At 47.5% G+C, this 15294-nt stretch overlaps 1 long non-coding RNA gene across 1 annotated transcript; it reads right to left on the bottom strand.

Moving 5' to 3' along the window:
• Window positions 1-526: 526 nt before the first annotated feature.
• Window positions 527-2512, bottom strand: LOC146364417 (uncharacterized). The gene is made up of 2 exons (XR_014798840.1): window positions 2469-2512; window positions 527-2039 (listed from the first exon to the last, which is right to left on the bottom strand). It is a non-coding gene; the product is annotated as an uncharacterized LOC146364417 (long non-coding RNA).
• Window positions 2513-15294: the final 12782 nt, after the last annotated feature.

Here is a 15294-nt window from a genome sequence, read left to right as displayed (position 1 = left end):
ATGCCGTGGTCTGCTGCAGTGGTGGAATGGCAGAGAGGGACTGGGGGAAACTTAACAAACTGGTCAAGAGGCCCAGCTCTGTCCTGGACTGTCTGCTGAAGTCCATTGAGCAGATAAGCTAACATCCATCATGGAAGACTCTATAATCTAGCTTAACATGGTTATCTGACTTATCTGTTTAATTGACATATCAAATGTTTTTAATTGTTGCTGCTCACTTGCAGCTTGTTTGTATACTGTATATTTCACCAGGATCATTCACCACTTGTCTACATATTTCTGTACACGTGAATTTTCGATTGCTTATGTATATAGGACCACTTTGTGTCTTCCTTCTATATTTTATATGCCTCTTGCTATAAGAGCTGTGTAACACCCAAATTTTGGGACAACCTGTACTTGAAGGACTCCTCTGCAGAAGTTGGCATTACAGAGGATATCAGCTTGGAGGGGCAGGTATGCTGATAGTGCTTCCGTGGCCATCGACTGCACGGCGGATCTGGTTCGCTGCCAGTTGCGTGACCGGTCGGGACCACTAAATGACGATGAGCTGGTCCTTATGTATGTAAAGGAGGTGATTGTGATTTAACACAGGAGTTATTCTAGAAGGAGGGAAACCCTCCCCAAACACAGACGGAGCAGTGGAGCAGCTAAAGGAATAGACTGAATTAAAAACTGTATGACTAAAATATAATTTATTACACAAAAACAGTTAAAAAAAAAAATATATAAAAGGGAATTAAAACAGCCCTGGCCAGGGAAAAACACAAAATCAATAAAACACAAACATTAAAAATTAAAAGTCACTAAGAGTTAAAAATCCAGCCAATCGGAGCAGAAGGGGAAACCCGGCGGCGTCCTCGCCGTCCTATTAGTGTTTCTGCTCCGGCGTGCCCGGATGGGCAGAGCTCTTAACTCTGCCCGCCGCTTTCCTGGAGCACGCCAATCGGCACCAGCCCGTCTCGCCGTGGGAGGTAGGGCACTGTCCCGCTGCCACTGATTCCCCACCGTAGCGTAATCTGGCCTCATTGTTATTCCAGCAGCGAACAGCTCCCTCCACTTCTCTGCTCGCTGGCGTCGTATGCTTTCCTACGTCCTGCACGTCAACCTCTACCAGCCCACGCACCGACGCCAACTCCGGCACCACCACCGCTTGCGGTCGTCACTTGCCACTATTTCGCCATCCCTGCTGCCTGTGTCTCAAGCCTCCCCTACTTTAAAATATTAAAGTAAAACACAGCAAAACATGCACAATAAAAAAACCCTAGGTAACTTGTCCCTTTCCACCCCGTGACATGTACGGGATGGCCTTGGTGAGGTTTGTCAGCCTCATCAAGGAGCGCAAAAAGAAGAGGAAGCCCCGGACGATGAAGATTGGGGGCTAAAAAGCTAAAGATCCCAGTGTGGTTGGTAGAGCTGAGGCACAGGGCCACTCATCGAAAGACTCCTCCATTGAAGTCTTTGCGTCAGGGATGTGAGGCGGCCCTGGAGTGGCTTAAAGAAGAGCACTGGGCCAGGCAGTTCAGAGGGCACAATAAGGAGACTGACCTCAAGCAGCAGGAAGGTGGCGTACTACAAAGAGTCAAAAAGTTTGCCTTGCAGTCCAGGAATCAGTTGATTGGTGTGCTGCTGGAGGATGGATTTCTGGTTCCTACAGTTGAGCAGCTGGAAGAATTTGGCTGTGACACCTCATACAGTGCCAGTCTCACTGAGCCCAGACTGCCAAAAAAGTTTCTGCGCTTTTGGCTGCCCCTGCTTAAGATGGTCAGCTCACCATCATTTATCCAAGTCTTCCTCGAGAAGCTCTTTGCAAAGCAGAAGCTGCTCACCAAAGAGCCCAAAGGTCACAGGGCTTTCTACATTGCTGCCTGGATTTCAGAAGTCCTCCTATGCAATAGGAAGAAAGGTGCCAGGAGAAAGCACAGGATCTTTAGGACCCGGATCCAGCTGAAGGGGTTGGACCCAATATCTTTGTGCCTGGATGCCCCCTCCATCAGCATGCCTCACCTGCTCCAGTTAATCCTGGATGACATGGAGCACTGAAATCAAAATGTAAAAATAAAATCTGTTCAGAGATATTAATGTTCATAGTTGAGGTGGGTCAGTCTTTAAGTTGATTATTTCATGTCACATATCTCCCTATGTTTTTATTTCTTTTAATTATCTTAATTGTACAGCACATTGGTTGATGTGTTAAATGTGCTATAAAAATAAATTTGACTTTGACATTTCTGATTTGAAGAGTCTGTTTATTTTGAGCGTTTCTGTACAGCTGATCAGAGTTGGTTTCACCGAGGTCGTTAACTAAAACAACAATTTGTTCAAAAGACAAATTTTTGTGAGATTTAACAAAGTAAAAGGTTTGATTATTCAATTCTCTGTTAATTCAACTCAGTGTTTATAGCAGTAAAATAATTTATTTTATTTCCACAGTAGCTTTCCTGGAGAGATCTGCAGTGCTTACTTACCTAATGCTCTCAGCCACCTTGGATGGACAAGACTGCCAAATGCTTCAGTCTGGTAGTGAAGCGCAGCTGTTTCTTATAAGCCCGCTAATTGTCAACTGGGAAGGTGTGGATGTTAGTGGTGCATTTGTGGACATCATGTAAAATCCTACCCCAGAATCTACTTCACTACATTACAATATAAAGCGCCTTGAGGTGACTGTTGTTGTGATTTGGCGCTGTATAAATACAATAGAATAGAATAATGTACTTCAGACTGGGAGATTGGCAAAACGTATAAATAGGATGGCGATTAGGAGAATTGGAGACAGCTGCGTAACACAGCAGGGATACATTGGGAATAAGAAGACAGTGGAAGTAAGACTCAACACAACAAAGAGACAAGAGGCCACCAAACTAAAACCCAGACTAAGACACACGAGGTTGACACAGACAAAACCGTAAACAGACATGAAGACAAGACTGGCTTTAACACTAGAGTGTTTTCACAAGTGTTCCATCTATTTGTGGAACACTGAAGAAGAACTACACTTAAAAGCAATATGGAACTGAAAACAAAATAATACGTAATGTAAACATATCAAATAATACAGGACTCACAATGATATGATGAATAGAACTATAACCTGCATTTTTCAATACAGAATTCACAGATATCAAAATTGATTTGGCATGCAGTGTTACACCGGTAAAGTATAATATATTGCATTAGAAACTTTCACAGGATCCGTACTGGATTATATCAAGTTCTGTATTGCAAATTGGACTGTGGACAAAAGCATTCGGGTTTTCCAAAACCAAAAATCCTAGATGACCAGCGAGGTCTGCACAGTGCACACTCCTCAAAGCCCACGATGCCACCTTTAGGTCAGGTGACAGAGCTCTGTACAGGGCTGCTCGTGCTCACCTGAAAAGGGGTCCCACCTGTCCAGCAACAACACATGGGGGTTGTGGCATGGAATAATAGACATCATAAACCACCGAGGCAGAACTGTGAAAACAGAAAACCTGAGTGTGCAGCTAGCAGAGGAAATAAACAGCTTCTTTGCTGCTTTGAAACACCACAACAGCAGCACTCATATGCTTCAACTCTGCTCCCATCCTCATCTGGTTCCTGCACCGCTCCATTCACTGTAATGCACGATGTCAGACGTGTGTTCCTAGCAGTGAACCTAGTGGCCGGTCCAGACGGAATACGTGGTAAAGTGCTAAGAGAATGTGCCCACCAGCTCACCCTCATCTTCACCAGAATCTTCAACCTCTCACTGGATGAAGCAGCCATCCCATCCTGTCTAAAATCAGCCACAGTCATCCCAGCGCCAAAGAGGTCTCCCATCACCAGCCTGAACAATTATTGCCCAGTGGCCCTCATGCCTGTGATCATGAAATGCTTTGAGAGACTAGTCCTTCAGTACACCAAGGATTACCTCCCCCCAGAATTCGACGCCCAGCAGTTTGCATACCGTGCAAACAGATCCACAGAAGTTGCCATCGCCCTCCACTCTGTGCTGAGTCACCTAGAACAGCGGCAGAGCCACGTCCGAATACAATCATCCCAGACATCCTCTGCTGACCTTCCACCACTCGCCCATTGACAGCCTGGTAAGTTATTGCATAATGGTATGGTACGCAGCTGCAATAAGCCCCACCCCATCTGGCCCCAGATGTCAGCCTAAAGTTACCTTAATCAAGCCATGTAATAACAACATGTGCTGGAACATAATAGTGCAAAAGCAACATGACGAAACTCTGTTCAGACAGTGAATGGACGGATTCTTATTTAGCACTTTTTTACTCTCCCATATTACTCAAAGTGCATACAACATGTCACATTCACCCAATCACACACTTTCTCTAAACTGAGTGTTTCCTAACTACATTCACACTCTTAACACGCAGACTGGAGGAGCCAGGGATCGAACCACTAACCTTCTGATCAGTAGGTGACCTGCTCTGCCTCCTGAGCTGCAGCCACCCAGTGGCAAATATGAGTAAAGGAAATTATGAAGATAAATATTGCCATCATTTGCCAGACCTTACCCACATCTGGTTGACATACACCCTGCCATGACACCAGTCAGTCAGAAGTACCAGCTTGATGCCGGATCCGGGCCAGACCTGTTTTCTATAAGCCTGGGCCACATACACCAAACCACAATCAGGCCAGATGTGGCATGCCATCACATAAACAGTACCACCTACGCCAGGCCTGGCCCACATCTGGATGACATACCACTTACCATGCCAGAAGTCAGCCAGCAGTTCTGGCTTGACACCAGATCCAGGCAAGACCCGTCTGCTATGTGGGATGACTTGTTCTTTTTGCGTTTTAGTTGTGGATTATGTTTGGGCTGTGTCTCTAGCCCTTTCAGTATAGTATTGTTTTCTTGTGCTTCTAAGTGTCCCTTTGTTTCCACTATGCTTCTTTTTAGGTTATGTAGTATGGGTTAGGGATATTTTGTATGTTGGTTTTGTTTAATAAAACCGCGTTTTGGATTATTCCCTGATGTGCCTGAGTTCTGTTATTTAGTGTCACTTTGAAAGGCACACAGCCAGCCTTGATATATAATTGTTTTTTCAATTTTTGATAAATATTACAGCGGATTGACATGTAACGTGGCCCAGAGGTACAGTAGGTCTCCAAGAGTAAGCCGGTGTTGAAAGTTGGACCTCAACTATTAAGGAGGATTTTTAATGAATTTTTGAAAATGACATAATTGTAGTGTATTGACTGTATTGAACTGAATACAAGTTTCCCGCATTTTCTCAGGAATATTACAGTAAATATGGATGAAACTTGGCCCAGAGGTACAGTAGGTGTCCCAGAGGAAGAATCTGTTGAAAGTTGGACCTCAACTACTCAAGAATGATTTTTAATGACTTTTTGAAAATGACATAATTGTAGTGTATTGACTGTATTGAACTGAATACAAGTTTCCTGCATTTTCTCAGGAATATTACAGTAAATATGGATGAAACTTGGCCCAGAGGTACAGTAGGTGTCCCAGAGGAGGAATCGGTTGAAAGTTGGACCTCAACTACTAAGGATGATTTTTAATGAATTCTTGAAATTTACATAATTGTGGTGTATTGACTGTATTGCATATAATACAAGTTTCCTGTAATTTCCGAGGAATATTACAAACAAACAGGCATGTTACTGGCCGGTTGCCAGTTAACCAAATTAGATGCAAAATGTTCCTCCAGCTGTTTTGTTTAATGCCACTTACTTTTGCCTTTTGTCGCCCTGTGGGGCTGGGTGGCTCACTTGCAGGGGAGGGGAGGGGACGTTGACGGTGCCTGGGGAGACGGGTGGAGAATGACTGTCTCATCCTGCCTCCTGTATTTCGGTACAAACCGGGACCTTAGGTGGAGAGCTGTGAGCGCGCGCACCCTCGACTGACAGCAGCACGGCTGGAGCCGCACGAAAGCTGTGTAGGCAAGTTCACATAAACGCAGCATCATACCTTTCGGTCTACTCACCAGGACGAGTGCTACGCACACCTGTCCCAACTTTCTGAGACGTGTTTCTATCAACACATTTGAAATTAGCTTCTTTTTTTTATTTATATGATTTCCAGAACAACTGTGTGATCGAATTAGAGGACCTCATCTCCCAATTATAATGTCACCGTTCCTTGTAATTATTTAGGGAATATGCAGCTGTAGCTGAAGATGGGGCTCTAGAACAAAAGACAAACAGAAAAGGTCTCTACCTGACGTTACTCTACTTTTATTAGGAGTATTATATCATAAGAGCAACAGGCTGGACTCTTATTCAGCTCATTTAATGCAGTTTCATTAATTACCTGATGATTGAAAATGTTCTCACAGTATTCTTCACTCACTGACTGGCTGTAATATCAGTTCCAGTTTCTTGCTGATATCTCAGTTTCTTACTAACACAATAAAAGGGAATAAAATAGCAAAGTCTAATATTTATGGTTCTAACTGCCTTCAGATCATTAACAAGATTTTGTCTGATCCACCAAGTTTCTCACCCCAAAAGGCAAGATCCTGTATGGAGCTCAAGACTGAGGTTGATTGATGGTCAATTTATATTTTTTGCCTTTCTGAATAATTGCAACAACAGTTATCACCTTTGCACCAAATGTCACGTCTTGTAGCCTATTTCAGCCTTGTGCAGGTTGACAGTCGTGTCTCTGACATTCTTTGGGAACTCTTTGTTCTTTCCCATGGCTGTGGAGAAGTGGATTTTGTGTCAGGTGTGCAGAGTTGAGATCTGGTGTATCTGTAATTGATTGGCTGTATGGACATGTAGCACACAGATTACAGTCTGTGGGAGCCAGAATTACGTACACTGTTGGCTTAATTTATGCTACCAGGGGAGGTATTTGCCTGCAAAAAGTATATTGAGTAGGGTTTTCAACCAATGCAAAATAACTCCTGTGTTGCCCTAAAAATCAAGCAGGATGTTGCTTGATGTGGATAACCCACTGCATTAGTCAAAGGCTGATTGGTGGGCCAGAGCAGGGAAACGAGTGACAGCAGAGTTCACTAGGAATGGGACAAGGATGGGGAAAAAAACAAAATGTAATGAAGTGCACAAAGAAAAGTTCAGACAGTGGCTACAGTGGACACATTATGTTGTTTTTAACACTGGATTTCACTTCAGCTATTTGTATGTTATATGTAGACAGATGGACCAACAATCGCACTAACACCACTAGCCCACAGACTGATTATTTTTGACAGCGCCCTTTGATAATGAATTTCTCTGTGAGAATATAACAATAATAGCCTCAATATGAGGACTCACGGATGTTAACAGATTCCTGAAGAGAGATTGCTGAAATTACTGGACATCAAAGTACAAAGAAGACATTTCATTTCATTCATTTATTTATTTGTTTCACACATGGTTCAACAGTATTTTATTTCCTACGCACAAACCCTCATTCCCATCAATATAGCACTGCACCCATGAGTGAAAAGGAGCAGGAAGAAGAATAAATTCTTATTAGTGTGACCAAGTGGTCGGCGGGGTTAGATAAAAGGAAATAATAAAATGACAACTCCACCTAGGGGAATTTCACCTCCAGGAAATATATTTAAGAAAAATAGATAAAAAGAATAAAAGGAGGCCGCACAGATTCAAGGATGCACACTGAGGCAGGTTGGCTCCAATATTAAAACAGTTTTATTTATAGTAAAAATAAATAAAATATTAAAAACCAAGATGTAGCGTCATTGTTGACAGTGTCCTAAAGTGAAAATAAAACAATGATGGAACTTGGAGTTACCAGCAGCCGTGGAACCAAAAGAAAATCACTGCAGCCCACCGGGTGCTGTACAAAAGAAAGTGTGACACACACACAGACACACACACACACACACACACAGTAGTTATTCTCAATCGCAAGCCGGTCTGGCTCCCCACCGGCTGAGACCGGCAACCAAGGCGATTTAAAGTCCCAGCACGACACTCGGGCAGAGGGTCGCTTCAGCCCGATCACAGAAGCGTGAGTACGAGCAACAGTCCAGAATAAAATAGAATAAAACCAGGCGAACCAGAAAAAGGTAAGCCTACTTAATAAAAAGAAGATAAGACAAGCTAAAACAAGACGAGACAAGACAAGACAGCAGGCTCCATCGAGGAGGAGTCCTCACAACAGCGGCTGGGAAGGCGTTTCACTCTTCCGATTTAGGTTGGGCGATTTGCCACGGAGAGGTGAATACAGCAGTCAAACCCTAAAACAACAGATAAATGTAACCTTAGACTCTTATAGCTATGAATGCTAATAAAAGTAGTTTTAACGGCTTACCCCAGGACCGGAGGCGCTATACTCTCACTGGTGGGGATAACACGAGCACCTCTCTCCGCAACGTCGGAATAGAACAAACTGCCGCGCTACAACAGCCGCAAAAACTATATTAACACAAATTCCAGTACTCTGAGGGAATCTGAGGTTAAGCGAGAGCATAACTGTAGCTTTCATATGATCTGCTCTTGCTGATCAGTCCGTCGCAGTGTGCCAGCATTTACTGCTGCTTTGCGCCGAATGCACGGGAGGAATGATCCAACAAAAACACCGGCTTAGCTTTATACGGGCTAACGCCACCCTGCAATCAATATGCAGGTGGGTTCCCAATTAACCTAGTTGCACAGCGAAGAGAACGAGCGCAGGAGAGAGAGAGAGAAAAAGAAAGGCGAGTAGCCCATCTGGCTACATCTACCCGACAATAACTCAAGGAACCTAACACCATGGCCTGAATACGGCAAGCTGAGCATTAGCGACTGGTGCAGATTCAACAGGACGTGGCAAGTGATGAACATTTGAGTGCTGACCAGCTGTCGAACGTGCTGTTCTCCGCAAGTGTGGCCCACTCACCTCAGACTGTTCAACAGAGCCTGAGGAAGAACCTGGGGGAGCAGAGGTCGAGGGTGCTACAATCACACTGGGAGTAGACCTGAGCTCCACCGATGGAACTCTAGAGGCATCAGAAAGTGACGCCACAGGTGCTACAGGGTGTGAGGGTACCTCAGGGACAAGGAGCCACAACTCGTCGTCACTCAGAGAGGTCTGCTCTGAGTCAGCAGGCACAGGCGGGGGTGGAACCTGTGGACCAGGTGTAGGAGGCCCTAGGCTGACCTGTGCCTTTAACATGTCGCAATGGACATGTCGAACCTTCTCCAAGTCTCCCATGGGGGCAATGGTATAGACAGCCCCATTCTCTTGGGGTGCCCTCAACACCTGATAGACCACAGAGCTCCACAGGTCCTGGATCTTGTGCCGGCCCCAAGCGCTGTGATCTCGAAGATACACCAGCTGACCGACCTTTAAAGGAACAGGGTGGACTCTCTGGTCATGCCCCTCCTTGCGACGGTCAGCGGCCAGCGACAACCGTGCCCGAGCTCCCTCAAAAGCCACCATTAACCTGGCTTGGTGCTCGGCCACCCAGTCCTGTACCTCTCCAGGCACTGGGTCCTGAACGCGGCCTAGAAGGAAATCAATAGGCAGCCTAGGATCCCTGCCAAACATCAGGAAAAACAGCAACTCTCCAGTGCCCTGATGCGGCGTGCTATTATAGCAAAAGAACACATGCGGTAAGCATGCAGCCCAGTCGCGTTTCCGAGATGATGGCAGGGTCCGGAGGAGGTTATGGAGGGTTCAGTTAAACCGTTCGCACTGCCCATTACCCGCTGGGTGGTAAGGGGTTGTACGGGACTTGGCTACCCGATACAACTCGCATAGCTGTTGCATCACCAAACTCTCAAAGTTTCTACCCTGGTCAGCGTGGAGGCGGCTAGGAACGCCAAACTTAAAAAAAACCCACTCTGTTAACAAGGCCTGGGCCACAGTAGAGGCCCACTGGTCCCGGGTAGGGACTGCAACAGTGTATTTGCTAAAAACGTCAGTCATGACCAAGACGTTTTCAACTTGTAACGTCGGGTTGCGTTTAGTGGTTGAGAGGAGGCGGCAAAACACTTAGCAGGGTAGCCAAAAGAATACACACTCGCGCTGGCGTTGGGAATTCCACAGTGTGTTCTTTAATATACCTTCTCTTCATCAACCATATAAGCCCGGTTGAACGGCTGCAGCTTAACAAACATAGCGCACAGTGTTCGTACAACCCATAACGTTGCAAACAAAGATGTCTGGAGAGGTAAAACATAAAATCCGTCCCTCCTCATGCACTAGCGTGCAAGCACATGTCCACACAATCACAGAGAGAGAGAGAGAGAGCAGTGGCACAAACTGATGACACCATCAACCCTCGACTTGGGTGTCTTAAAGGGACACCACACCATAGTGGCTGTTACACATTCCCCCCGGGTTAAACAAAGGCTGTCCCCAGCCGAACACAGCAAAGGTACAGTTCAAACTTAACCAGCCTCCATACATGGTCAGCAGGATAAGACGTTAAAACCAAAACAGGGAAATGTACAGTTCAAAATCGACAAACTGGCATACACGACAGTGTCCCACATGGTGAATGTCCAGTTGAATAAATGTTAAAGAAAGAAAATAAACTCAGGACAGCCAGGACAATTACAGAACGAAATTCCCTTTTTCTTTCATTGTGTTTCTTCTTTTTCCTCAAAAACAGTAAGCATAATATGTGACAACAGTACCAGAAAGTACTGTAGAAAACTTAAACAACAGTCACGCTACAACAGTAACCAACACAAAATACATAAGAAAAAATGCAAATTCAGGAACTATGGCAAAGCTGCATCGAACCCACGCCCAGGAAACGCAGGTCCCCGCACATCCAATGGAGCCACGACGAAGAGGCCAAACAGAGAACGGCACCACAGTCCACAAACAGCGCTGGAGCGGCTCCAGTCGTTGCCACGGAAATGCACCGCCGCGACCCTTTGATCCTCCCGACGTCCGCGTCCAGGCCAGCCTGGTCCGTTCCCGCGAAACACGGCAGACATCCACTTCGCCGCGTCGTACCTTTTTATGTACCAATCATCAACTGTTCGAAGATACTGCACACTGAGGTCCAAGAGAAGATGTTCGGGCGCCATTTTGTAACATCGGGTTGCGTTTAGTGGTTGAGAGGAAGCGGCAAAACACTTAGCAGGGTAGCCAAAAGAATACACACTCGCGCTGGCGTTGGGAATTCCACAGTGTGTTCTTTAATATACCTTCTCTTCATCAACCATATAAGCCCGGTTGAACGGCTGCAGCTTAACAAACATAGCGCACAGTGTTCGTACAACCCATAACGTTGCAAACAAAGATGTCTGGAGAGGTAAAACATAAAATCCGTCCCTCCTCATGCACTAGCGTGCAAGCACATGTCCACACAATCACAGAGAGAGAGAGAGAGCAGTGGCACAAACTGATGACACCATCAACCCTCGACTTGGGTGTCTTAAAGGGACACCACACCATAGTGGCTGTTACAAACTCCACTACGGGAAGGTTCCAACACCGTGAAGTCTATGGCCAGGATATCATTTGGCCTAGACGCCAACAGGTGACCCATATAACTATGAGACCCCAACTCTGAGTCCTTTGCGACCTGACAGCGTTCACAACGCTGAACCCATTGCTTGATGTCAGAGGACATCCCGGGCCAATAGCAACGCTGTCTGACCAGTTCAGTGGTACGCTCAATACCTTGGTGCCCATGGTCCTGGTGCAGCTGCCTCAAGGTCTCAGGCTTCAGAGCCTCTGGAAGAACAAGTTGGAGGGCTTCCTCACCTCCACCCGGACGCAAAATATGGCGATAAAGGATGCCATCCTTCTCCACCAGACGATCCCACTGACACAGCAGAACCATGACTGCTTTGGGGACCTGACTCCTTTCCTCCGAAGAGGGCGGGGACTTCCTCCTCCAGTATACCAAGAAATCCTTGAGGAGGGAGTCAGCCTCCTGCAAAGCACGAATATCCCCCAGAGAGTGAGATGGAAAGGCCCCAATCTCCAACTGAGTAACGGAGGGCAAAACGGCTGGACACTGAGCCTGCTGAAGTGAAGTTGGGACAGGAGTCCCAGGCAACACACCCTCGGCCAAGCTGGAGCTCGTCTCATACTGTCGAGAGAGAGCATCAGCGTTCCTATTACTGCGGCCTGAGCGATACTTAATCTCAAAATCGAATGCCGCCAGCTGGGAGGCCCACCTCTGCTCGGTGGCACCCAGATTAGCTGAAGAGAGGTAACTGAGTGGATTGTTATCAGTGTAAACCACACACTTCTGCCCCAGCAGGTACTCCCGGAACTTCTCGGCCATGGCCCACTTGAGCGCAAGAAACTCCAGCTTCATGGAGCTGTAATTGTCCATGTTGCGCTCATGTGGCCGAAGACCTCGACTAGCATAAGCCACTGGCCTAACAACACCTTCTACATCTTGGGAGAGAACTGCACCCAAACCACTGTGGCTGGCGTCAATCTCCAAGATAAATGGGCGCGTAAAGTCAGCATGTGTCTGCACCTGTGCTGGCATAAGCTTTGCTTTCAGGGCCTCAAAGCTCTCCTCACACTGAGGGGTCCAAATAGCACTCAAACTCTGTCCCGAGCCCTTCTTTGTCTTTGTGCCAGCCAACTTAGCCACCACTTGATGCAGGGGAGCCGCCAACGTGGCAAACCCCTCCACAAAGCACCGGTAATAGCTGGCGAAACCCAAAAAGGATCGCAACTCTGACACGGAACGAGGACACTGCCACTTGGCTACTGCGTCAACCTTGGCTGGATCGGTGGAGACACCCTCACAGGAGATTACATGGCCCAAGTAGTTAATCTTCTGCTGGAAAAAGACACACTTTTCTAGCTTAGCCTTGAGCCCCTCTTGCTGCAGCCTTGCCATCACCATCTCTAGCCGTTGCAGGTGCTGAGAGACAGACGAGGAGAACACAATGATGTCGTCTAGGTACAGCAGTAGCGACTGGCACTGCTGATCCCCGAACATCCTCTGCATTAGGCGCTGGAAGGTACCAGGAGCATTGCACAGCCCGAACAGCATACGATTCCACTCGAAAAAAGCGGTCTTGGGCTTATCCTGCTCAGAAACTGGCACCTGGTTGTACCCGCTGGCCAGGTCGTTGGTAGAAAACCAGCGTACGCCAGCAAGGGCATCCAGACTTTCCTCGATGCGAGGTAAGGGGAAGGCCTCCTTCCTTGTTCTGCTATTCAGCAAACGATAGTCAACGCACAGACGGAGGCTTCCATCCTTCTTGCGGACCAACACGATGGGAGAGGCATAAGGACTGCTACTCTCCCTAATTACCTGGGCCTCCAGTAGCTGGTTGATATGGGCCCTGACAGCCTCATAATCAGAAGGAGGAATTCGCCTGTACCTCTGCCGGACGGGTGCGTCATCAAGCAGCGGTATGTCGTGCGAAATGAGGTTTGTGCAGCCCAAGTCTCCCTCATAAGTGGAGAAAACAGAGCGGTACTTCTGCAAAAGTAACCGTACCTCATGTTGCTCTGACTCAGCGAGAGCAGATAGGTCAATCGTATCCACCATCTCTTGAGCAGGGCTGCTGGTTGTATGGGAGGAAATGGTAACGGGAAAAGAGTGTTCCTCGCTAACACCAGCAGGGAGGCTAACAACAGTAGCTTTGCTTATCACTCCCAAACGGGTCTGCGGGTGGAGAACAGCTTCAGCTGTCCCCACATTGGTGACTGGGATGTAGGCAACGCCCTTATCCACCTGGACCAAACATGGAGAGGCCAGCAACCCAACTGGCAACCCAGACTCAGAAGGCTCAAAAAGCACAGCCTGACCTGACAACTGCTGAAAACAGGTGGTAGCCACCAGCTGCATGATGCCACCAGGTATCCGCACAGCCCGCGGGCCCTGTACCTTAACGGTACCGACAGGGTCCTCTGGGGCTTGGGCTGCAGACTGGTGACACTGATGTAAGGCCTCCAAAACTGGTCTCGGTGCCTGTGACACAGAAGGAGAATTAAACAAGGAGCCACCGAAAGCCCCAAACAGCTCTTGATAACAGGGGCGGATTACATTCATTCCTAAAATACCAGGAACAGAGGGTGTGGCACCAGGAGGGTCCTTCACTATAAGGATCCCACAAGAGGGCATTTCCTTGCCACACAGGAGTACGCTGAGCTCCAAATAGCCAATGTAAGGGATGGCAAGCCCATTGGCAGCCCGAAGCTGTAACCAATGGCATGATTGAAGGCGTTCTTGCCCCCAAGGGGCAAAATGTGCCAAAAAGAAACTTTCTGTGATGGTGGAAACCATGGACCCAGTATCCACCAAACAAGGGACAGTTACCCCACTAATCAGCACATCCATCTTTGCACACGATGAAATTAGCCTGCCAATCCTATCTTTCTGTGAGCCAGTGAACTCCCCACCTGAACTGTGACTCTGCAGCTCAGAGGGCTTTAGTTTTCCAACTGGGTAGCGGGAAGATGATTGCCAACTGTGGTATAAGGAGGGCCTGAATCAGAACCTGCTCTGGTGCGGCGTGAAGCCCGCTCCCCAGTGCACTCCCTAGCAAAGTGTCCTGGCTGCTGACACCGGCGACAAATCACTGAGCCAGCCCGTGAAGGCCGAACACCTCTTCGGGGGTTCTATAAAGAAACCACTGTCTCAGTGAGCTGATTTAACTGCTCTTGTTGGCGCTTTAGGAGTTCTTTTAGCTCACGCCACTCGGACTCGGGTGTACCAACAGGAGCGAACCTAGGGCTAGTGTGCACCCCACACTGGAAACCATACGCTGATGGGTGAGAATAGCCACGGTCGCGAACACCGCCTGAAAACCTTTCTCTTTCCCATCTAATTGCTTCCCCGCGCACCTCTAACAAGGTGGCAGTAGGCACACAGCGAACGTATTGTTTAAGCTCTCTGCGGAGAGCACTGTCAACAACATGTTCTACAAACTGGTCTCGGAGCAACACCTCTGCGTTACGCATGCCATCAGGTGCACTTTGTTTTACTTGCTCCATCAGAGCCATTAGCGCTAAGGAAAACTCCTGCAAAGTCTCTCCCTCCCGCTGTCTCCTCGAAAAGAAAGCCTGCTGCAGAGTGACATAGGACTGCGCATTACCATACAGTTCCTTTAAAATGGTCAACACCCGAGCAGGATCCCCTCGCTCTAAATTAGGGCGAAATTTGATCTCCTCCCTTGCTTCTCCCTCTAAATGGTCAAAAATAAAGAACGCTTGATCAGCAACAGACAGGGGCCGGGCACGCATGCACGCTTGAACCTCTTCGACCCATTCAGCTATATTGATGCCCGTTCTGCCATTGAACATGGGACATTTACGGTCCCTAGGCACCACCACCAAACGCTCTGTAACGGCGGCCTGGCTACCAATGTTTGGTATGCAACCAGCTGGTGCGAAGGAGGCCGACGCGGCACCACCACCAGACTCTAGCACAG

Source organism: Perissodus microlepis, chromosome 20 (assembly GCF_051167445.1).
Source record: "Perissodus microlepis isolate ML-2025 ecotype Zambia chromosome 20, ASM5116744v1, whole genome shotgun sequence".
Classification (NCBI taxonomy): Eukaryota; Metazoa; Chordata; class Actinopteri; order Cichliformes; family Cichlidae; genus Perissodus; species Perissodus microlepis.
This window is presented reverse-complemented; position numbering and strand designations above follow the sequence as displayed.